The sequence below is a fragment of the Somniosus microcephalus genome, chromosome 2 (genome assembly GCF_052327205.1).
Source record: "Somniosus microcephalus isolate GS21.2 chromosome 2, FLI_Smic_1.0, whole genome shotgun sequence".
Classification (NCBI taxonomy): Eukaryota; Metazoa; Chordata; class Chondrichthyes; order Squaliformes; family Somniosidae; genus Somniosus; species Somniosus microcephalus.
The window spans coordinates 366,031,093-366,044,081 of NC_140988.1; positions in this window are offsets into that span (position 1 = coordinate 366,031,093).

Sequence of the window (12,989 nt, forward strand, 5' to 3'; positions counted from 1 at the left end):
GGAAATTGTCCACCTTATGCTGCAGTGGAATGTTGTCATCGCACATGGCCTTTACTGCTTTTTTAAAGGTTTGTACGAACCTCTCAGCCAATCCATTTGTGGCTGGATGATACGGGGCGGCTGTGTAATGCCTTACCCCATTCCTTTTCATAAATCTTCAAAACTCTTCGGACACAAACTGTGGTCCGTTATCAGAGCAAATCTGCTCTGGCAAGCCGTTCCTGGCAAAAATGGTCCGTAGGACTGCAATAGTTTTCTCCGTGGTGGTGGAGGACATTTTGATCACCTCAGGCCATTGCGAGTGCGCATCCACAGCTATTAACAAAATTGAGTCCATGAATGGACCAGCAAAATCAATATGCACCCGTTGCCATGGAGATGAGGGCCACTCCCATGGGTGTAGAGGGGCATGTGGTGTTGCATTTTGGACCTTCTGGCATCCTGAGCAGCTCTTTGTCAGGTCCTCGATTTGCTGATCGATCCCCGGCCACCACACATAAGCCCTAGCAAGGCTTTTCATTTTCACCCCTCCCAGATGACCTTTGTGAAGCTCATTGAGCACTCTCTCCCTTAACTTGGGTGGAATTACCACTCGGGATCCACACATCAAGGTCCCCTGGCATACTGACAGCTGTTCTCTTCTGGATGAGAATGCTGGCAACAGTGAGTCGCCATGTGCTGGCCATCCCTTCACCGTCAAATCATATACCCGAGACAGTGTCGGGTCATTTCGGGTCTCCTTCTCTATACCAGCGTTAGTTACTGGCAAGCATTCAATTATGGTCGAATAAAATATTTCGACAGGATCCACTGCTGGTGCTTCCTCCGCAGTAGGTAGTGGCAGGTGTGATAGCCCATCAGTGTTTCCATGCTGTTTCGTGCCCTTATACTCGATTTCATATTGGCGCGCCCCTTGAAAAAGGGACCATCTTTGTAGCCGTTGCGCAGTCATCACCGGAACGCCCTTCTTTGGATTAAAGATGGAGACAAGTGGTTGGTGGTCAGTCAGCAAGGTGAACTTCTGCCCATGCAGATAGTGATTGAACTGTTTCACTCCCCACACTAGGCTGAGGGCCTCCCTGTCAATCTGGGCGTAGTTACGCTCGGCTGAGGTTAGTGACCGAGACGCAAAGGCTACTGGCCTCTCCGAGCCGTCCGGGAATTTGTGCGACAGCACCGCTCCAATGCCATAGGGTGATGCATCACAAGCCAACCGAATTGGTAGTGCTGGGTTGAAATGAGCCAGTTTGGCATAAAAATAAAACAAAAAAGATGACTCAACCGTGGCTAACAAGGGAAAATAGGGATAGCAGAAGCTCCAAGGAGACGACATAAAAATTGGCCAGAAACAGCAATAATCCTGAGGATTGGGAGCAGTTTATGATTCAACAAAGGAGGGCAAAGGGATTAATTAAGAAAGGGGAAAATAGAATATGAGAGTAAGCTTTCAGGGAACATAAAAACTGACTGTAAAAGCTTTTATAGATATGTGAAGAGAAAAAGATTGGTGAAGTCAAGCGTAGGTCCCTTGCAGTCAGAATCAGGGGAATTTATAATGGGAAACAAAGAAATGAGAGACCAACTAAATTCATACTTTGGTTCTGTCTTCACAAAGGAGGACAGAAATAACCTCCCAGAGATGCTGGGGAACATAGGGCCTGATGAAAGGGTGGAACTGAAAGAAATCAGTATTTGTAGGGAAATGGTGTTAGGAAAATTGATGGGACTGAAGGCCGATAAATCCCCAGGGCCTGATAATCTACATCCCAGGGTAATTAAGGAAGTGGCCCTAGAAATAGTAGATGCATTGCTGGTCATCTTCCAGAACTCGACAGACTCTGGAACAGTACCCATGGATTGGAGGGTAGCTAATGTTACCCCACTATTCAAAAAAGGTGGTAGAGAAAAAGCGGGGAATTATAGACCGGTAAGCCTGACATCGGTAGTGGGGAAAATGCTAGAATCTATTATAAAGGATGTAATAGCAGAGCACTTGGTAAGCTGTGACAGGATCAGACAAAGTCAACATGGATTTACAAAAGGTAAATCATGCTTGACTAATCTACTGGAATTTTTTGAGGACGTAACTGGTAAAATAGATAAGGGAGAACCAGTGGATGTGGTGCATTTGGACTTTCAGAAGGCTTTCGATAAGGTCCCACATAAGAGATTAGCGCGCAAAATTAAGGCACATGGCATTGGGGGCAAGGTATTGACTTGGATAGAGAACTGGTTGGCGGACAGAAGGCAGAGAGTTGGAATAAACGGGTCGTTTTCCGAGTGGCAGGCAGTGACTAGTGGGGTACCGCAAGGATCGGTCCTAGGACCCCAGCTGTTCACAATATATATTAATGATCTGGACGAGGGAAATGGATGTAATATCTCCAAATTTGCAGATGACACAAAGCTGGGTGGGAGGGTAAGCTGTGAGGAGGATGTCGAGAAACTCCAGTATGATTTGGACAGATTGGGTGATTGGGCAGAAACATGGCAAATGCACTATAATGTGGATAAATGTGAGGCTATCCACTTTGGTGGCAAAAACAGGAAGGCAGATTATTATTTGAATGGCAATAGATTGGGAGAAGGGGCAGGGCAAAGAGACCTGGGTGTTCTTGTGCACCAGTCGCTGAAGGTATCCATGCAGGTGCAGCAGACGGTTAAGAAGGCAAATGGTATGTTGGCCTTCGTAGCAAGAGGGTTCGAGTACAGGAACAAGGATGTCTTGCTACAGCTGTACAGGGCCTTGGTGAGACCGCACCTTGAGTATTGTGTGCAGTTTTGGTCGCCTTACCTGAGGAAGGACGTTCTTGCCATGGAAGGACTACAGCGAAGATTCACCAGGCTGATGCCTGGGATGGCAGGAATGACGTATGAGGAGAGATTGTGTCGATTGGGCTTATACTCACTGGAGTTTAGAAGATTGAGAGGGGATCTCATCGAAACCTATAAAATTCTGTCAGGCCTGGACAGACAAGATGCAGGAAGGATGTTTATGATGGCCGGGGAGTCCAGAACCAGGGGTCATAGTCTAAGGATAAGGGGTAAGCCATTTAGGACTGAAATGAGGAGGAATTTCTTCACCCAGAGAGTGGTGAACCTGTGGAATTCTCTGCCACAGAGGGCGGTGGAGGCCAGTTCATTAAATATATTCAAAAAGGAGTTGGATATATTTCTTACGGCTAAAGGGATCAAGGTATATGGGGAGAAGGCAGGGACAGGGTACTGAATTTGGATGATCAGCCATGATCTCATTGAATGGCGGAGCAGGCTCGAAGGGTTGAATAGCCTACTCCTGCTCCTATCTTCTATGTTTCTATAACACCTCTTTTGATGTGATCAATGCTTTGCTCTTCTGGAAAGCTTGTTTACATTCGTCACTCCACTTCCATGGTACCCTCGTTTGCAGTAGGGTGTTCAGTGGGTTTAGTACTGTAGGCAAATTCGGCAAGAACTTATGGTAGTAGTTCACCAGCCCGAGGCACGACCTCAGTTGTGACACATTTTCCGGTGCTGGAGCCTTGACTACTGCCTCAATCTTTTCAGGGGACTTATGTAACCCCTCTTTATCAATAACGTGGCCACAATACGAGATCTGCTTCTGGAAAAACTGGCACTTGTGGCGATTAGCTCGGAGCCCATATTCCTTCAATCTAGTGAGCACCTGCTCCAGGTTGGCGAGGTGATCACTGTCATTTTTGCCCGTGACCAGGATGTAGTCCAAATAACACTGGGTCCCTGGAATCCCTTGCAGGACTTGTTCCATTGCCCTTTGCCAAATAGCCGGAGCTGATGCTACCCCGAACACTAGCCGGTTGTATTGGTAGAGACCTTTATGAGTGTTGATCGTGAGGTACTGTTTCAAGGCTTCTTCTACCTCCATTTGCAGGTACGCCTGGGCCAGATCAATCTTAGTGAAGCGTTTCCCTCCAGATAGCGAGGCGAAAATATCTTCAATCCGCGGAAGCGGATATTGTACAGTGTGAAGTACTGGGTTCACTGTCACCTTAAAGTCCCCACAGATGCGAACCTTCTTTGGTTCCCCAGGCGTATTACTCAACGACCTCTTCATTACAGGAATGATGGGTGTAGCCCACTCGCTCCAGTCCACTTTGGACAGTACTCCTGAACGTTCCAAACCTTCCAGCTCTGCTTCGACGGCTGGGCGGATCGCATAAGGTACCGGTCTGGCCTTAAAAAACTTTGGGCTTGCATTTTCCTCTATTTTGATCGTCGCTGTTATGCCTTTTAGTGTTCCGAGTCCCTGCTGGAACACTTCATGTGCATCAGTTAGCATTTTTGACAGTCATCCAGGTGTGACATCGTCATCCTTTTTGGCATCTACAGTCAGTACTTGTATGGGATGCCAATCTAGCTGTATCTTCCGGATCCATTCAAATCCTAGTAGTGGTGGTCCTCCATCTGGCAATACATATAGGTCCATTTTTGGTGTTTCCTTGCCGTTATATATAACATTCACCCTTATTTTTCCTTTGGGGTAGACTTTTTCGCCCCATGTATGTCTTCAAGACAATCTTTGTATCTCTCAAGGGTATATGTGAGAATAGCCATTTGTAGTCCCTTCGGTTTATGACTGTTAGGGCTGATCCTGCGTCCAATTCCATTTTCACTTGGACTCCTGCTATCTTGAGCGTGACCCAGATAATTTGGTGATCCTCCGTTTTGATCACATTATGTAGTTTCAGACAACCCAGCTCCTTTCTTCCGGAGTCTGTATCACTTTTCTGTTCATCTGAACTACTCTCTGTCACCTTATGTACCTTCTTGTACTTCTCCTGTGGAGATTTCTTGCTGCTGGTTTTCTTTCCCGACCTGCAGACTCTTGCTATGTGTCCTACTTTTCCACACTGTCTGCACACTTTGTCCTTGAACCAGCAATCCTTATGGTCGTGTGTTGTTCTGCCAGAGCGATAGCACTTCACTGTTCCGTATGACATTTCATTTGTGCCATATTCTTGCGGTCTCCGTTGTATCTCTGCAGCGCACGGTGCTGCTGCTTCGTGTGATATTGCAATGGTGAAAGCCTTGTCCAGCTTAAGATCCTTTTCTGATAGAAGCCGTTTCTGGGTTCCTTCACTTTGAAGCCCACACACAAACTTGTCCCTTAAAGTATCTGCTAGTCCCGTTCCAAACTGGCAGTGTTTCTATAGCTTGCGCAGTTCCGTTAAATACTCAGCATTACTTTCATCTTTATGCTGGTTCCTTTTGTGAAACTTAAATCTTTCTGCTATCAGCAGCGGTGTGTCGTTTAAGTGGTCCTGTAGGATTGACACTATGTTTTCAAAATCCTTTTCTGCTGGCTTCTCTGGGGTTACGAGGTTTCGTAGTAAGCCATACATCTTTGCACCCATTGAATTCAACAATACCAGCGCTTTCTTGTCATCTGGCACTTCATTCGCCTTGCAGTATACTTCTATGCATTCGACATATGTCGTCCAATCTTCGACTTCATTGTCGAACGCTGTGATGCTGCCACTGTTCGGCATTTTTGGGTGTGGTTAGACTGGCTTAAAATGGCATCTCCCGCGCTTTCCTTTCTTTCCCGCTGCAGCTTAAAATGGCGTCTCCCGCGCTTTCCTTTCTTCCCCGCTGCGACTTAAAATGGCGTCTCCCGCGCTGCTGCCAACGCCGCTCTCGGCGGTCCTCGTGGCAAATGGCAACGCCCTGTGGGTTTCGTGCGCTGCTCCTGCGCTGCTGCCAATGCCGCTCTCTGCGGCCCTCGGGGCAATGGCAGCGCCTCGCGTTTTCCTGCGCGCCTCTCTCCCCCGTTGACGCTGCTCGGCCCTTGAACACCGGCTGCACTCTGCTCTCTCTCGTCTCTCTCCCCGTTGACGCCGCTCGGTCCTGAACACCGGCTGTGCCCTGTGCGCTCTGCCCTCTCTCTCTCCCCCGTCGACGCTGCTCGACCCTTTTCTGTGCCGCTCAGTCGGCTCAAGCCGCCGCTGTCCGGGAAGGGTCTGCGCAGTACCTGTTGCCAGCCCTTTTCGCTGGACCACCATGACTGGAAAGCCAAGCCTGGCTCTCGACAGCCTCCCCTGCGATGCTCAAATCTCCGCTGGATGACTGGGCAGTAGCCCGTTGTCGACGCCCGTGCTTCGGGACTCGACCTCCTTCCACTGTTCTCCAGGAGCGAATCCCTGGGAGGTGATGCAGAGTTGCAGGTAAGTTCGAATCTGCTCGTCGCCAATGTTGTGTCTGTGTATAATAAGACACAGACTGCAGGAGAAATGGTACAACAGGTGTTTACTGAATGAGGGTTACTTTAGAACTAACTGTACAGATCACTACTCAGGGTTTATATACAGGTGTGGTCACTGCCGGTACTACAGTGTACAGGAGCTGTAAAAAGTAGTTCTCTCCCTTAAAGGTACATACATTACAGCTGTGAAGGTAATCACACGTAAGTAAAAGTTCTTTACACACTTTAGACACACCAAACACACTTACCTTTACACTCATGCACCCATCACTCACCTGAGCGCCAACATTGCGACCCCTCCAACTCCTTCAACCCGACGGCCCGCCTGCTCTAACCTGGCGTGGTTCGGAGCCATCGGGAAACCCACACGAAACCCTTCAAAATAGGGATTAGGCTAAAAACTGCCTGTTAACTACCTGTTAAAAGGCAGTTAATTGGCACTAATCCCATCCCGCCTGGTTTCGGCGGGTCCCAGTGCGGGGCGGGTACCCGCCGCCCCTGAAAATTACGTGCAGCGGGGTTTTGGGCGGGATGGTGTCGGGACCCCCAGATTCAGGATTTTCAGCCCCCGCCCATCTGAAACACCGCGCGACGGCTGGGGGAAAATCGAGGCCAACGTTTCAGCTCGGTGACCCTTCGGCATGGTGATATTCTGGCATGGACAGAGGATTGGCTATCTAACAGAAGGCAGAGAGTTGGGATAAATGGTTCATTCTCAGACTGGCAATCAGTAGCTAGTGGTGTTCCGCAGGGGTCAGTGCTGGGTCCCCCACTCTTTACAATCTATATTAACGATTTGGAGGAGGGGACCGAGTGTAACATATCAAAGTTTGCAGATGATACTAAGATGGGAGGGAAAGCAGTGAGTGAGGAGGACATAAAAAACCTGCAAGGGGACATAGACAGGCTAAGTAAGTGGGCAGAGATTTGGCAGATGGAATACAATACTGGGAAGTGTGAGGTTATGCACTTTGGCAGGAAAAATCGTAGAGCAAGTTATTATCTTAATGGCAAGAAACTGGAAAGTACTGAAGTACAAAGGGATCTGGGGGTCCTGGTGCATGAAACTCAAAAGGTTAGTATGCAGGTGCAGCAAGTGATTAAGAAGGCCAATGGAATGTTGGCTTTCATTGCTAGGGGGATAGAATATAAAAATAGGGAGGTATTGCTTCAGTTGTACAAGGTATTGGTGAGACCGCACCTGGAATACTGCATACAGTTTTGGTGTCCATACTTAAGAAAAGACATACTTGCTCTCGAGTCAGTACAAAGAAGGTTCACTCGGTTAATCCCGGGGATGAGGGGATGGACATATGAGGAGAGGTTGAGTAGATTGGGACTCTACTCATTGGAGTTCAGAAGAATGAGAGGCGATCTTATTGAAACATATAAGATTGTGAAGGGGTTGGATCGGGTGGATGCGGGGAGGATGTTTCCGATGCTGGGTGAAACTAGAACTAGGGGGCATAGACTTAGAATAAGGGGCTGCTCTTTCAAAATTGAGATGAGGAGGAACTACTTCACTCAGAGGGTGGTAGGTCCATGGAATATGCTGCCCCAAAAAGCTGTAGAAGCTACATCATTACATAAATTTAAAACAGAAATAGACAGTTTCCTAGAAGTAAAGGGAATTAAGGGTTACGGGGAGCGGGCAGGAATTTGGACATGAGCCTAGGTTCGGATCGGTCATGGCCCTGTGGGTAGCGGAGCGGGCCCAGGGGCCGTGTAGCCTGATCCTGCTCCTATTTCGTGTGTCTAATTCTGTTAGATTCAGGAGATGGTTCTGTGACAGTGGATTGGCGGTTAGGATCAGATCAGCCATGATCTTATTGAATGGCGGAGCAGGCTCGAGGGGCCGATTGGCCTACTCCTGCTCCTATTTCTTATGTTCTTATGTTCTTATGTAACTGGGAAACACCGGGTGCGCAGCCTTGATGGTTGGAATGGTCCATTTCTCTGCTGGAACATTCTATAATTCTAGGTTGCAGTCAGCCCTTTTAATGTCTTTGTCAAACAATAGCATAAAATAGGTCCCCACCCGTGCTCGCCGGCTTTTCAATGGAAAAAAAAATCACACGCGCGGTATTTCGAATGCCGCTTCATGGTGCCATGCACCCAAAAAAATTCAACAGGAAAGTTGTTCCTCGCATGTCAGAATGGCCATCTGTCACCTCTTTAATCCAGCAATACGTTGTAAACTGCATAATCTCAGAGATATGTCCTGGGAGTGAGCAGAAAGATCCTCGAGCACAGAAGTTGAGGGCAATGGTGACTTTGTCTGCCATTGACAGGGCAAGTGCAGATGTTCGAAAGTGCTGCTGGTCTTGCCTATTAAATCTCTCCAGGGCTTTATAAATAAAGGCATAGAGTACAAAAGCAAGAAGGTTATGCTAAACCTTTAGAAAATACTGCTTAGGACTCAGCTGAACTATTGGCCTAGATTTTCAGTGTGCCGTGAGGCGGGCTTTTAGGCGTGTGGTGGGCAAAAATCCCGAATTCGGGGGTCCCGACACCATCCCGCCCAAAACCCGCCTCCACGTAAGTTTCAGAGGAGGCGGGTACCCGCCCCGCACTGGGGCCCGCCGACCCGAGGCGGGAAGGGATTAGTGCCAATTAACTGCCTGTTAACAGGTAGTTAACAGGCAGTTTTTAGCCTAATCCCTATTTTGAGGGGTGTCATGTGGGATTCCCGACTGCTCCAAACCACGCCAGGTTAGAGCAGGCGGGCCTTCGGGTTGAAGGAATTGGAGGGGTCGCGATGTCGGTGTTCAGGTGAGTGATGGGTGCATGAGTGCAAAGGTAAGTGTGTTTGGTGTGTCTAAGGTGTGTAAAGAAGTTTAAATTACCTGTACTTACCTTAACAGCCTTTCTTCCTGTAGGCGTCGGGAGTCCATCAGTCAGCCAGCACTGAAAGCTGAATGGCTGCGATCTGTCAAAAGTGACAGCCTTCAGCTTTCATTGCCGGTGAGAGTTCTAACTGAGTCTGCGTAGAAGGACTCAGGTTAGAAGTCAAACTGACAGTGTTTGACAGCTTCAAACAGCTGTGAAACACTGATATTTCATCTGTCAAAAACTCTTGACAGATGAAATTTCAGTCTGTGACGTCACCTGGTGCCGGGTGGCCCTTAATTGGCCTGCTGAGCCCGCTGGGTGGGCTCAACAAGGTCATTCAAAGGAAAATTGCGTGGATTGGCCGGACGTCGATGTAGGCTGGACTAAAACCCGAAAGTTGTAGTCCCGCCTCCTTCCCGACAGCTTAATGAAAATCGACATTGTGTCCAACTACTGAGCACCACACGTTGGGGGTGCAGAGGAGATTCACTAGAATGGTACCAGGGATGAGGGACTTCAATTATATGGAGGTACTGGAGAAACTGGGATTATTCTTTGAGAAGCTAAGGTAAAGGGGAGATTTAATAGATGTGTTCAAAATGATGAGGGGTTTTGATGGAGTAAATAAGGAGAAACTGTTTCCACTGGCAGGAGGGTCGGTAACCAGAGGACACAGATTTAAGATAATTGACCAAAAACCCAGGGAGGGAGAGAAAGATAATTTTTTTATGCTGCTAGTTATTACGATCTGGAAGGGTGGTGGACGCAGATTCAATAGTAGCTTTCAAAAGGGAATTGGTTTTATATATTTGAAAAGGAGAAATTTGCAGCTCTGTGTGGAAGAGCAGTGGAATAGAGCTAATTGGACAGCTCTTTCAGTGAACCGGCAAAAACACGATAGGTTAAATGGTCTCCTTCCGTGCTGCATGACTTTTTTTTCCATTCTAAACCAATTCGGACTGATACAATGTTTAAATTAAAAATAAGTTCCCGGCCCCATCGGTAATGCCTCCTCGCTGGGTAAGTGCCTTCTAGAGCACTGATTCATACCACAAACTGCGCGCACTGTTCCAGCTCCTTTCATTGTAACTCCTCTGTGGAAAAAAAAAGTTCAGGACTGATACAGAGAAGCACTTGCTCACAGGAAGAGCGATTAATCCCTGAAATGGGGGAAATAAACAGCAAATACCAGAAATCTGAAAGTAGTGATAATGTGAGACTTTAGCTACCTCAATAGAGACTGGGATAGTAATTGTGTTAAGGCCGGGGGGGGGGAGGGGAGGAATTTTTGAAGAGAGTTCAGGAGAATTTTCTTGATCAGTATGTTTCCTGCACAATGAGGAAGGAGGCATTGCTGGATCTAGTCCTGGAGAATGAAGTGGATCAACTGGAGAATGTCACAGTGGAGGTGCATCTCGGGAATAGGGATCATAGTATTGTAAGGTTTAGATTAGTTATGGAGAAGGACATGGAACAATCTAGAATAAAAATACTTAACTGAAAGAGGGCTAATTTCAGCGAATTGATGAGGGATCTGGCTCGGGTGAATTGGAGTCAAAGACTAGCAGGCAAAATGTAATGGAGCAATGGGCAGCCTTTAAAGAGGAGATGGTTCAGGTACACTCGAGGTACATTCCTACATGATGGAAAGGGAGGGCAACCAAAGCCAGAGCTCCCTGGATGGTGAAGGAGTTGGAGAGTAACATGAAGCAGAAAAAAGGGGGCGTATGACAGATGTCAGCTTGATAATACAATGGAGAATCAGGCTGAATATAAAACGTACAGAGGAGAATTTAAAAAGGAAATAAGAGGGGCAAAGAGACAGTATGAGAATAGATTGGCTGCTAACATAAAGAAGAATCCAAAAGTCTTCTGTAGGCATATTAACAGTAAAAGGGTTGTCAGAGGAGCAGTGAGACCGATTACAGACCAAAATGGAGATCTATTTGTGGAGACAGAAGGCATGGCTGAGGTAGTAAATGAGAACTTTGTGTCGGTGTTTACCAAGGAAGGGGACATTGACAAAAGCTATGGTAAACGAGCAGGTTGGTGGGATACTGGATGAGATAAAAATAGATAACAAGGAGGTACTAGAAAGGCTGGTGGTAATTAAAGTGGCTCATAACCCAGTCCGGATGGGATGCAACCTATGATGCTGAGGGAAGTAAGGGTAGAAATTGCGGAGGTTCTGGCCACAATATTCCAAGCCTCACTGGATACAGGGGTGGTGCTGAGGACGGCAGGATAGCAAATTTTGCACCATTGTTCAAAAAAGATAGAAAGATAAACCTGGCAATTACAGACCAGTCAGCGAAAATTAACAACCACTTGTAAAAGTCTGGAATAATAAAGGACAACCAGCGCGGATTTGTTCAGGGCAAATCATGTTTGCCTAAGGTGATTGAGTTTTTTGTTGAGTTAAGAGAGAGGGCAGATGAGGGCAGTGCAGTTGGTGTTGTGTATATGGACTTTCCAAAGGCTTTTGATAAAGTGCCACATAGTAGGCTTGTTAGCAAAATTGAAGCCCATGGGATAAAAGGGGCAGCAGTAGCATGGATACAAAATTAGCTTATTATATATATAAAAACAGAGAGTTGTGGTGAGAGGCTGTCTTTCGGACTGGAGGGAGGTATACCGTGGAGTTCCCCAGGGTTCCGTACTAAGACCACTGCTGCTTTGAATAAACATTAATGACTCGGATTGGGGGTAAAGGGCACATTTTCGAAGTTTGCAGATGACACAAACATGAAAGTGTAGTAACCACTGAGGCAGCTAGTAATAGACTTCAAGAGGAAATAGACAGGTAAGTGGGATGGGCGGACTCGTGACAGATGTAATTCAACACAGAAAAGTGTGAGATGATGCATTTTTAGAGGAAGAATGAAGACAGTACAACTTTTAAAATGTTTTCAATTTAAAAAAAAAAATTAAATAAAAGCTGAGGGAGCCCTAAAAGGGCCTTGGCCTTTGAGCCTTCTATCCTGGGTGCCCTCCCCATGGGGGACTAGTGTGTCTTTGGGCCTTGTTTCAAAGGGCGCGTGCTGAGCCTCCCTGGGCGCCTGAGGCGGGCTGTCTCCTCACGCCGGCGCTCGCGCCCTGCTCAACCCTCAGCCGCAGCGCTCTGATTGGCCGCAGCGCCGCTCACGTGTCGCCCTTCTAATGGCCCCGCCCCGGGGGGGGGGGAGGTGGGCGCTATAAATAGAGGCGGCGTCGCCGGGCACTTTGCAGAAAGCGGGAGGTGCGTGGCTATTTGCGGGAGGGCGAAGCATATTCTCAAACATTTCACACTTTTACAGCAAATGCTGATGGATTGCAGCTCAACAAAATAAAAATCCAGTCACAAATTATTTCTGACCAGAAAAGGAACAAAAATATCTTGAGGAAAAACCCAGGAGCTGGCAGGGTTACTTTTAGTGAGAAAGAGACTCAGGTCGTGTTAGTCTGAGGGAAAGTCAGAAGAAAAGACCGCTTCAGATATTAGTGCCACATTACCTAAACACTGCTGCTGACAGGAAAGTCTTTCACTCAGATTGGACTTCATTTTAGCCCCGTGAGGTGACAGAAAAAAGGAAGAAATAATCGACCCAGGGGGAAAACCATTGAAAAGACTGAGGGATCGAGAAGGGCACAAAAATTGGAGGGAAAAGTTGAGTAAATAAGGTGGCCAACCTCAGGAAGGTTTGGGCAAAACTCAGCTTGACAGGGAAGATACTGAAGAAGGCAAGGCCATGTCTGAGAAGAGGAAATCGGAGGTGAGATGATGGCAGATTTGAAATGGAAACCAGAAAGAAAATGCTGGAGAAATGTATTGTTTGCCTTGAGATGGGGAAGATTCAGCTGCTCAGTCCCAAAAGATACCAATCACATTAATACTGTCAGTAGGGAGTGGCTGAGTTCCCCAGTGTTTAGATTGGATCACCAACATTAATATTGAGCA